We start from the raw sequence: 12,180 nt of genomic DNA on the forward strand, positions 1-12,180 counted from the left end.
GGGGAGGGGGCTCCTAGACCCCCGGGTGGTGGTGAATCCGGTGCGAGGAGCTCCGCTCCTAGCCCCCCAGGTGGGGGTGAATCCGGTGCGTTGAGCGGGCTACTAGCCCCCCCGGGTGGGGGTGAATCTGGTGTGGGGAGTGGGCTCCGAGCCCCCCGGATGGGGGTGAATCAGTTGTGGGGAGCGGGCTCCTAGCCCGCCGGGTGGGGGAGAATCCAGTGCGGTTAGCGGGCTCCAAGCCCCCGGGTGGGGGTGAATCCGGTGTGGGGAGCTGCGCTCTTATCCCCACGGGTGGGGGTGAATCCGGTGGGGGAGCTCCGCTCCTAGCCCCCCGTGTGGGGGTGAATCTGGTGCACGGAGTGTGCTCCTAACCCCCCGGGTGGGGGTGAATCCGGTGCGGGGAGCGGGCTCCTAGCCCCCCGGGTGGGGGTGAATCCGGTGCAGGGAGCTCCGCTCCTAGACCCCCGGGTGGAGCAGAATCCGGTGTGGGGAGCGGGCTCCCAGCCCCCGGGTGGGGGTGAATCTGGTGTGGGGAGCGGGCTCCTAGCCCCCCGTGAGGGGGTGAATCCGGTGCGGGGAGCGGGCTCCTAACCCCCCGGGTGGGGGTGAATCCGGTGCGGTGAGCGGGCTCCTAGCCCCCCGGGTCGGGTTGAATTCGGTGCGTGGAGCGGGCTCCTAGCCCCCCGGGTGGGGGTGAATCCGGTTTGGGTAGCTCCGCTCCTAGCCCCCCGGGTGTGGGGGAATCCGGTGCGGGGAGCAGGTTCCTAACCCCCCGGGTGGGGGTGAATCCGGTGCGGGGAGCGGGCTCCTAGCCCCCCGGGTGGGGGTGAATCTGGTGCAGGGAGCTCCGCTCCTAGCCCCCCGGGTGGGTGTGAACCCGATGTGGGGAGCGGGCTCCTCGCACCCCCGGGTGGGGGTGAATCCGGTGTGGGGAGCGGGCTCCTATCCCCCCGGGTTGGCGTGAATCCGGTGGGAGGAGCTCCGCTCCTAGCCCCCCGGGTGGGGGTGAATCCGGTGCGGGGAGCTCCGCTCCTAGCCCCCCGGGTGGTGGTGTATCCAGTGTGGGGAGCGGGCTCCTAACCCCGGGTGGGGGTGAATCCGGTGTGGGGAGCACCGCTCCTAGCCCCCCGGATGGGGGTGAATCCGGTGCGGGGAGCGGGCTCCTAGCCCCCCGGGTGGGGGTGAATCTGGTGCGGGGAGCGGGCTCCTAGCCCCCCGGGTGGGGGTGAATCCAGTGTGGGGAGCGGGCTCCTAGCCCCCAGGGTGGGGGTGAATACGGTGTGCGGAGTGGGCTCCTAGCATCCCGGGTGGGGGTGAATCCGGTGCGGGGAGCGGGCTCCTAGCCCCCCGGGAAATGGTGAATCCAGTGTGGGGAGCGGGATCCTAGCCCCCCGGGTGGGGGTAAATCCGGTGCGGGGAGCGGGCTCCTAGCCCCCCGGGTGGGGGTGAATCCGGTGTGGGGAGCGGGCTCCTAGCCCCCCGGGTGTGGGTTAATCCGGTGTGGGGAGCTCCACACCTAGCCCCCCGTGTGGGTGTGAATCCGGTGCGAGGAGCGGGCTCCTAGCCCCCCGTGTGGGGGTGAATCCGGAGCAGGGAGCTCCGCTCCTAGCCCCCCGGTTGGGGGTGAATCCGGTGTGGGGAGCTCCGCTCCCAGCCCCTCGGGTGGGGGTGGATCTGGTGTTGGGTGCTCTGCCCCTAGCCCCCCGGTTGGGGGTAAATGTGGTGCTGGGAGCTCCGCTCCTAGCCCCCCTGGTGGGGGTGAATCCGGTGTGGGGAGGGGACTCCTAGCCCCCCCGAGTGGGGGTGAATCCAGTGCGGGGAGCTGGCTCCTAGCCCCCCGGGTGGTGGTGAATCCGGTGTGGGGAGCGGGCTCCTAGCCCCCCGTGTGGGGGTGAATCCGGTGCGGGGAGCGGGCTCCTAGCCCCCGGGTGGGTGTGAATCCGGTGTGGGGAGTGGGCTCCTCGCCCGCCAGGTGGGGGTTAATCCGGTGCGGGGAGCGGGCTCCTAGCCCCCCGGGTGGGGGTGAATCCGGTGCAGGGAGCTCCGCTCCTAGACCCCCGGGTGGGGGTGAATCTGGTGTGGGGAGCGGGCTCCTAGCCCCCGGGTGGGTGTGAATCCGGTGTGGGGAGTGGGCTCCTCGCCCGCCAGGTGGGGGTTAATCCGGTGTGGGGAGCGTGCTCCTAGCCCCCCGGGTGGGGGTGAATCTGGTGCGGGGGCTCCGCTCCTAGCCCCCCGGGTGGGGGTGAATCCGGTGTGGGGAGGGGACTCCTAGCCCCCCCGAGTGGGGGTGAATCCAGTGCGGGGAGCTGGCTCCTAGCCCCCCGGGTGGTGGTGAATCCGGTGTGGGGAGCGGGCTCCTAGCCCCCCGTGTGGGGGTGAATCCGGTGCGGGGAGCGGGCTCCTAGCCCCCGGGTGGGTGTGAATCCGGTGTGGGGAGTGGGCTCCTCGCCCGCCAGGTGGGGGTTAATCCGGTGCGGGGAGCGGGCTCCTAGCCCCCCGGGTGGGGGTGAATCCGGTGCAGGGAGCTCCGCTCCTAGACCCCCGGGTGGGGGTGAATCTGGTGTGGGGAGCGGGCTCCTAGCCCCCGGGTGGGTGTGAATCCGGTGTGGGGAGTGGGCTCCTCGCCCGCCAGGTGGGGGTTAATCCGGTGTGGGGAGCGTGCTCCTAGCCCCCCGGGTGGGGGTGAATCTGGTGCGGGGGCTCCGCTCCTAGCCCCCCGGGTGGGGGTGAATCCGATGTGGGGAGCGGGCTCCTAGCCCCCCGGGTGGGGGCAGGGAGATTGAGCCAATGAAAAGGGACGTCCGTAGGTGGGCTATGCTCCCGCTGTCATTGGCGGGGAGGGTACAGGCTGTGAAAATGACAGTCCTCCCGACATTCCTGTTTGTGTTTCAGTGTCTTCCAATCTTCATCCTGAAGGCATTTTCTAGGGCGATCAACGCGGCGATCCCGGGGTTTCTATGGCCTGGGAAAGCTCCGAGCGTGAAGAAGGTCCTTCTTGAGCAGGTGCACGGGGAGGGGGGGCACCGGGAGGATGGGCTTAGGCCTTCTTATTTTCAAATAATTTTAATTCAAATTTTCAACAAATGTTAACCAACACAACAGAGATACAATAACCCCCCCCCCATTACAGAATCTATAAATTATGAAAAAAGAGACAAAAAAGAACAAAGAAAAGAGCACAAAACCATGAAACTGCGCCCCCATAGCAAACACGTAGCCCCCCCGCCCCTCCCCACCCCCCTGCCCCCCCCCCCCCCCCCCCCCGGCCTCTCCCCCCCGCCGCCTCCCCCCCGCCCCCTCCCCTCCCCCCCACTCTCCTCCCCTCCTCACCGCCCCTCCTCGGCCTTTCCCCCCCGCCGCCTCCCCCCTCCCCCTCCCCTCCCCCCCGCCCCCTCCCCCCCGGTTGCTGCTGAAGTTGACCGCCCTCTAATGCTCCGCCAGGAAGTCTAGAAAAGGCTGCCACCGCTGGAAGAATCCTTGCACCGACCCCCTCAGGCCAAACTTGACCCTCTCCAATTTAATTAACCGGGGCATGTGGCTTATCCAGGATTCTGGGCACGGGGGGCTTTGCGTCCTTCCACTGGAAAAGGATCCTGCGCCGGGCTACCAGGGACGCAAAGGCCAGAATACCGGCCTCTCTCGCCTCCTGCACTCCCGCTTCCAATGCTACCCCGAGGATCGCCGGTCCCCAGCCCGGTTCCAGCATGGAGCCAACCACCTTAGACAAGGTCCCAGCAACCCCCTCCAAAAGCCCTCCAACGCAGGACACGCCCAGAACGTGGGTGTGGTTTGCTGGGCTCGCCGAACACCTAAACACCTGTCCTCTACTCCAAAGAACCGGCTCAGCCTTGTCCCGGTTATATGCGCCCTATGCAGCACCTTTAGTTGGATTAGACTAAGCCGTGGGCAAGAGGAGGAGTTCACCCTCCCGAGAGCATCCGCCCACATCCCCTCATCGATCTCCTCCCCTAGCTCCTCCTCCCACTTCACTATCAGCTCTTCCACCGAGACCTCCTCCTCCTCCTGCATCACCTGATAAATTGCAGAGATCCTACCCTCGCTGACTCACATCCCCGAGAGCACCCTGTCCTGAACCCCCCTTGGCGGCAATAGCAGAAACTCCGACACTTGCCGCCTAACAAACACCCTAATCTGCATATATCAGAGGAATTCCCTAGGGGGAGACCCCACCTCCCTTCCAACTCCTCTAAGGACGCAAACTTCCCGTCGAGAAAGAGGTCCCCCATCCGCCTGATACCTGCCCTGTGCCAGCTCGATAACCCTCCGTCCATCCTCCCTGATACAAACCGGTGGTTCCCCCGTATCGGGGACCAAACTGAAGCCTTCACCTCCCCCCTAGGCCTCCACTGCCCCCAAATTTTGAGGTTAGCCACCACTACTGGACTCGTAGAATGCCTTGCTGGGGGGAGCGGCAATGGCGCCGTCACCAGCGCCTCTAAGCTCGTGCCCACACAAGACGCCGCCTCCATCCTCTTCCATGCGGCTCCCTCCCCCTCCATCACCCACCTACGAATCATTGCCACGATCGCAGCCCAGTAATACCCACACAGGTTGGGCAACGCCAACCCGCCCACCTCTCCCCCCCGCTCCAAAAATACCCTCCTCACCCTCGGGGCCTTCTGCGGTCACACGAACCCCGTGATACTCCTGCTGACCCTCCTAAATAAGCCTTCGGGATCATGATGAGGAACAAAAACCTCGGGAGCACCGTCATTTTGACCGACTGCACCATGCCCGCTAGGGAGAGTGGCAACATATCCCACCTCCTAAACCCCTCCTCCATCTGCTCCACCAGCTTCGTAAAGTTTAACCTATGCAGGGCCCCCCAGCTCCTGGCTATCTGAGCCCCCAGGCACCTGAAGCTCCTCTCTGCCATTTACAGCGGGAGGTCCCCTATCTCTCTCTCCTAGTCCCCCTATATGCACCACGAACAGCTCACTCTTCCCCACGTTGAGCTGATACCCAGAGCAGTCCCCGAACTCCCCAAGAATCCTCATTACCTCCAGCATCGCCCCCGCCGGATCTGCAACAAACAACAATAAATCGTCTGCGTACAGCGACAGCCGGTGCTCCTCCCCTCCCCCGCAGTATCCCCCTCCAGTTCCCCGATTCCCCTCAGCGCCATGGCCAGGGGTTCGATCGCCAACGCAAACAGCAGGGGAGACGGGGGCCCCCCTGCCTCGTCCCCCGGTACAACCGAAAGTTCTCCGACCTCCTCCCATTAGTCACCACACTCGCCACCGGGGCATCGTACAACAGCCTCACCCACCTAATAAATCCCTCACCAAACCCGACCCTCCTCAAAACCTCCCACAGGTATCTCCACTCCACCCTGTCAAAGGCTTTCTCCACATCCATCGATGCCACAATCTCCGCCTCCCCGTCCACCGCAGGCAGCATTATGACATTGAGAAGCCTCCGTACATTAACGTTCAATTGCCTCCCCTTCACAAAAGCCATTTGATCCTCGTGAATAACCTGTGGCACCACATCCTCCACCCTCCTGGCCAGTATCTTGGCCAGCAGTTTCACATCCATATTGGGCAGCATGGTAGCATGGTGGTTAGCATCAATGCTTCACAGCTCCACGGTCCCAGGTTCGATTCCCGGCTGGGGCACTGTCTGTGTGGAGTCTGCACGTCCTCGCCGTGTGTGCGTGGGTTTCCTCTGGGTGATCCGGTTTCCTCCCACAGTCCAAAGATGTGCCGGTTAGGTGGATTGGCCAGGCTAAATTGGCCTCAGTGTCCGAAAAAATAATGTTAATGGGGGTTGTTGGGTTACTGGTATAGTGTGGATACGTGGGCTTTGGTAGGGCGATCTTTGCTCGGCACAACATCGAGGGCCGAAGGGCCTGTTCTGTGCTGTACTGTTCTAATTCTAATTGAGGAGCGAAATCGGCCTGTATGACCCCTGTATGACCCACACTGGAGGGGGTCCTTATCCTGCATCAGAATCAATGAAATTAATGCCCTGGACGTCGTGGGCAAGCCCCCCACCCCCTCCCACGCCTCATTCAAGGTCCGCACTAACAGCGGGCCCAACAGGTCTGAAAGCTTCTTATAAAATTCCACTGGGAACCCACCGGGACCCAGTGCCTTCCATGGCGACATGCTCCACATCGCATTAACCAGCTCCTCCCGCTCAACTGGCCCCCCCAGACCCTCCGCTCGCTCCTCCTCCACTCTCGGGAACTCCGACTTGTCCAAAAAGCAGTCCATTACTCTGTACTCCCCAGGGGGCACTGACTGGTCTAACTCTTAAGTTTTGAGCTTGGTGTTGATTCCGAGGGTGGTAGGGATGGAGTATTCGGCGATAGTCTTCTCGGATAACACCCTGCATTGGGTGGACCTGGAGCTGGGGGAGGGTCCTAAACACTCCGAAGGTCCTAAACACTCCGTTAATGCCTCTCGCACACCGCACCTGAATCCCTCCTCCATCCCTAACTCCCCCTATCTCCCTCTCCGTCTCCCGCTTCCGGAGATGGTGGGCCAGTATCCGACTCGCCTTCTCCCTGCATTCGTATATCTCCCATTGCGCCCTCCTCCACTCAGCCTCCGCCTTCCGGGTGATCAATATATCAAACTCGGATTGGAGACTACGATGCTTCCTCAATAACCTTTCTTCCGGGACCTCCGCGTACCTCCTATCCACCCTCACCATTTCTTCCACCAACCTCTCACTTTTCTCCCCCTCTCCCTGTGCGCCCTAATAGAAATCAGTTCCCCCCTCACCACCGCCTTCAGCCCCTCCCAGACCACCCCTACCTGCACCTCCCCATTATCATTAGTTTCTAAATACCCATTGATACACCTCCGGACCCGCCCACATACTTCCTCGTCCGACAGCAGCCCCACCTCTAACCCCCACAGAGGGCGTTGGTCGGTCCCCTCCCCCAGCTCCAGGTCCACCCAATGCAGGGTGTTATCCGACAAGACTATCGCCGAATACTCCATCCCTACCACCCTCGGAATCAACGCCCAGCACAAAACAAAAAAGTCAATCCGGGAGTAAGCCTTATGGACATGGGAGAAGGACGAGAATTCCCTACTCCCCCCTGGCCTCATAAATCTCCAAGGATACACTACTCCCATCTGGTCCATGAACCCCCTCAGCACTGTGGCCGCCGTCGGCCTCTTATCCGTCCTGGACCTGGAGCGATCCATTGCTGGGCCCAGCACTGTATTAAAATATCCTCCCATTATTAAACCCCCCTGTCTCAAGGTCTGGAATCCAGCCCAGCATGCGCCGCATTAAGCCTGCATCGTCCCAATTTGGGGCGTACACATTAACCAGCACCACCCGCTCTTCCCTGGAGCCTACCGCTTACTATCACATATCTGCCACAGCTATCCACCACCACACTCAACACCACAAACTACATACTGTTCCCCATTAAAATCGCCACCCCCCCCCCCCCCGGTTCCTCGGATCCAACCCCGAATGGAACACTTGCCCCACCCACCCCTTTCTAAGCCTTACCTGATCCGCCACCCTAAGGTGCGTCTGCTGGAGCCATAGCCACGTCTGCCCCCAGCCCCTTCAGATTTTTTTATTATAAATTTAGATTACCCAATCATTTTTTTCCAATTAAGGAGAAATTTAGCGTGGCCAATCCACCTACTCTGCACATTTTTGGGTTGTAGGGGCGAAACCCACGCAGACACGGGGAGAATGTGCAAACTCCACACGGACAGTGACCCAGAGCCGGGTTCGAAGCTGGGACCTCAGCGCCGTGAGGCGGTTATGCTAACCACTTGGCCACCGTGCTGCCCTCCCCAGCCCCTTCAGATGCTCACCACCCCGGGGCTGTTTGACCGGCCCATGCAGCCCCCTTACATTCCATGTGACCAGCCGAATCGAGGGGGCTGTTACCCCTCACTCTGCACCGGTCAGCCAGAGCTCTTCCTCGGCCAACCACGTACCCCCAATCCCCGCACGGCCCGTTCCCCACGGTGGCAGATCCTCATCCCGATGCCCCCCCCCCCCAGCACCATCAGCTCCACTTCAGCCCTTCCAGCAGCAACCCGGTACCCAGCCCCCCTACTCCCCCCCCCCCCAACACTCCCCTCCCCTCCCTAGCTAGGGACCCCCTAGCTGCGTTGCCCCTCTCATTGTACATCCGTAAGTCAACCGACTCCTGCTGACCCCGGCTGCTCCCGCCACCCCAACAACCCCACCAGTGCAGCCCAACCACCATTCCCCCCGACTGGCACAATCCCCCCCCCCCCGGTGTAGCCCAACCACCATTCCCCCCGACTGGCACAATTCCCTCCCCTCGCCATTCCGACTCCAGTGCGGGAACAAACCCACGCCTTCAACTTAAACCCCGCCCCTCGACCCAAAACGCGTGAAGAGAGGGCGCGCTCCATAATGGGCCCACTAAATATCCCCCAGGCTTCCCACAAGAAAGATAAAACAAAAACCAACAGAAAATAGCAAAGGAAGAACAGCGCCTCCGAACATTATACATCAGTCCTCAACCCCCCCTCAATCCTCAGTCTGAGCCCAGCTTCTCTGTCTGGGCAAAGGCCCAGGCCTCTTCAGGAGAGTCAGAAAGGTACTGGCGATCTTTATAAGTGACCGTGCCGGCTGTAACAGGCCAAACGTCACCCCTCTCTTGTGCAGCACTGCCTTCGACTGGTTATAACCAGCCCTCCTTTTCACCACCTCCGCGCTCCAGTCCTGGTAAATCCGGATCTCTGCATTCTCCCACCTGCTGCTCCTCTCCTTCTGAGCCCACCTCAGCACACATTCTCAGTCAACGAAACAGCAAAACCACACCATCACCGCGCTTGGCAGCTCGTTCGGCCTGGGCTTTCTCACCAACACCCAGTGGGCCCCGTCCAGCTCTAGGGGCCCTTGGAAAGACCCGCTCCCATTAGCGAGTTCAGCATGGTGACCACGTAGGCCCCCAAGTCCGATCCGTCCAGCCCCTCCGGGAGGCCCAGGATCCGCAGGTTCTTCCGCCGCGAGCGGTTCTCCATTTTCTCCAGCCTCGCCTGCCATTTCTTGTGGAGCAGCCTCGTGCGACTCCACCTTCACTGCCAGGCCGAGGATTCCGCCCTCATTCTCCGAGGCCTTTTGCCGAACTTCGCGAATCTCTACCCCCTGGACCGTTTGGGTCGCCAGGAGCTTGTCGAATGAGGCCTTTAGCAGTTCCAGCAGCTCAGCTTTCAGCTCCCTGAAGCAGCGATGGAGCAGCTCCTGCTGTTCCTGCGCCCACTGCTTCCACGCTACCAATTCCCCACCTGCCGCCATCTTGTTCTTCCTCCCTCGCATCTTCCTCTGCTCCAAAGCCGATTTTCTAAACGCCCAGCTCCTGGTCCAGTCCATCCACCGGCAGAAAAGCGTTACTGATGTCTTCCCACACCGGGAAAAGTACAACAGCACCGTTACCGGGCCCGAAAAAGAGCCCTGAAGTCCGAAAATAGCGGGAGCCTCCGAACGTGCGGCTTAGCTCCGAGGTTTGCACTGGAGTGCTGAACTTGTGGCATTTGAGTGTTACAGTGAGAGTTTGGTGACTGAGGGAGTTAGGTGCGGAGGAGTAAGGTGCTCCTTACATTTCATTTCCTATATTTATCAAAGAGCTTGAAGGGAGCCAGGAGTTTAGAGTACAGCTGACTGGAAGCAGAGTCGGAGGGCGGAGGTCCTGTTGGTCCACGGGGCAGCTAATTCTGTAAAGTAAGAGGGGATGGAGGCTAGGGCAGTTGCATGCTCCTCCTGTAGGATGTGGATGGCGAGGGATAACACTGGTGTCCCCGCTGACTATACCTGCGGGAAGTCACCCAACTCCAGCTCCTCAGAGACCGTGTTTAGGAACTGGAGCTGGATGAACTTCGGATCATCCGGGAGGCAGAGGGGGTTATAGAGAAGAGTTACAGGGAGGTAGCCACACCAAAGATACTGGACGAGAGTAGCTGGGTTACAGTCAGGGGAAAGAAAACTAACAGGCAGACAGTGCAGGGATCCCTCGTGGCCGCTCCCCTGCAAAACACGTATACCGTTTTGGATGCTGTTGGGGGGGATGACCTACCGGGGGAAGGTCCCAGCGGCCAGGTCTCTGGCACTGAGTCTGGCTCTGGCGCTCAGAACGGAAGGGGGAACATAGAAAAGCAATAGTAATAGGAGATTCAATGTTTAGGGGAATAGATAGGAGATTCTGTGGTCGCGAGCGAGACTCCCGAAAGGTATGTTGCTTCCCAGGTGCCAGGGTCAGGGATGTCTCTGATCGTGTCTTCAGGATCCTGAAGGGGGAGCAGCCAGAAGTCGTGGTGCGCATTGGTACCAACGACGTAGGTATGAAAAAAGTGTGTGGAGGTAATAAACAAGTTTCAGGAGTTAGGCTGGAAGTTAAAGGCCAGGAGAGACAGAGTTGACATCTCTGGTTTGTTGTCAGTGCCACGTGACAGCGGGGCTAGGAATAGGGAGAGAGTGCAGTTGAACACGTGGCTGCAGGAATGATGCAGGAGGGAGGGCTTCAGGTATTTGGATAATTGGAGCGCATTCTGGGGAAGGTGGGACTTGTACAAGCGGGACGGGTTGCATCTGAACCAGAGGGGCACCAATATCCTGGGGGGGAGATTTTCTAGTACTCTTCGGGAGGGTTTAAACTAATTTGGCAGGGGAATGGGAACCGGATCTGTAGTCCAGCAACTAAGGAAGCCGATATTCAGTACGCCAAAGCACATGGTGATGCAGTGGGGAAGGTAACACTGACAAAGGAGAGTACTTGCAGGCAAGGACATGGGTTGAAGTGTGTATACTTTAATGCAAGAAGCATCAGGAATAAGGTGGGTCAACTTAAGGCATGGATCGGTACTTGGGACTACGATGTGGTGGCCATCACGGAAACTTGGATAGAAGAGGGGCAGAAATGGTTGTTGGAGGTCCCTGGTTATATATGTTTCAATAAGACTAGGGAGGGTGGTAAAAGAGGTGGGGGTGGCATTGTTAATTAGAGATAGTATAACAGCCGCAGAAAGGCTGTTCGAGGGGGATCTGCCTACTTAGGTAATATGGGTTGAAGTCAGAAATAGGAAGGGAGCAGTCACCTTGTTGGGAGTTTTCTATAGGCCCCCCAATAGTAGCAGAGATGTGCAGGAACAGATTGGGAAACAGATTTTGGAAAGGTGCAGAAGTCACAGGGTAGTAGTCATGGGTGACTTCAACTTCTCAAACATTAAGTGGAAACTCTTTAGATCAAATAGTTTGGATGGGGTAGTGTTTGTGCAGTGTGTCCAGGAAGCTTTTCTAACACAGTATGCGGATTGTCCGACCAGAGTGGAGGCCATATTGGATTTAGTACTTGGTAATGAACCAGGGCAGGTGATAGATTTGTTAGTGGGGGAGCATTTTGGAGGTAGTGACCACAATTCTGTGACTTTTACTTTCGTTTGGAGAGGGATAGGTGCGTGCAACAGGGCAAGGTTCATAATTGGGGGAAGGGTAAATACAATGCTGTCTGACAAGAATTGAAGTGCAGAATTTGGGAACATAGGCTGTCAGGGAAGGACACAAGTGAGATGTGGAATTTGTTCAAGGAACAGGTACTGCGTGTCTTTGATATGTATGTCCCTGTCAGGCAGGGAAGAGATGGTCGAGTGAGTGAACCATGGTTGACAAGAGAGGTTGAATGTCTTGTTAAGAGGAAGAATGAGACTTATATAAGGCTGAAGAAACAAGGTTCAGACAGGGCGCCGGAGGGATATAAGATAGCCAGGAGGGAACTGAAGAAAGGGATTAGGAGAACTAAGAGTGGGCATGAAAAATCTTTGGCGGGTAGGATCAAGGAGAACTCCAATGCCTTTTACACATATGTGAGACATATGAGAATGACTAGAGAGAGCGTAGGTCCGATGAAGGACAGTTGCAGGAGATTGTGTATTGAGTCTGAAGAGATAGGAGAGGTCGTGAACAAGTATTTTTCTTCAGTATTTAAAAATGAGAGGGGCCATATTGTTGGAGAGGACAGTGTGAAACAAACTGATAAGCTCGAGGAGATACTGAAAATGAAATGAAAATCGCTTATTGTCACGCGTAAGCTTCAATGAAGTTACTGTGGAAAGCCCCTAGTCGCCACATTCCGGCGCCTGGCCGGGGAGGTTGGTAATTGTCAGGAAGGAAGATGTGTTGCGCGTTTTGAAAAACTTGATAGACAAG

Source organism: Scyliorhinus canicula, unplaced genomic scaffold (genome assembly GCF_902713615.1).
Source record: "Scyliorhinus canicula unplaced genomic scaffold, sScyCan1.1, whole genome shotgun sequence".
NCBI lineage: Eukaryota > Metazoa > Chordata > Chondrichthyes > Carcharhiniformes > Scyliorhinidae > Scyliorhinus > Scyliorhinus canicula.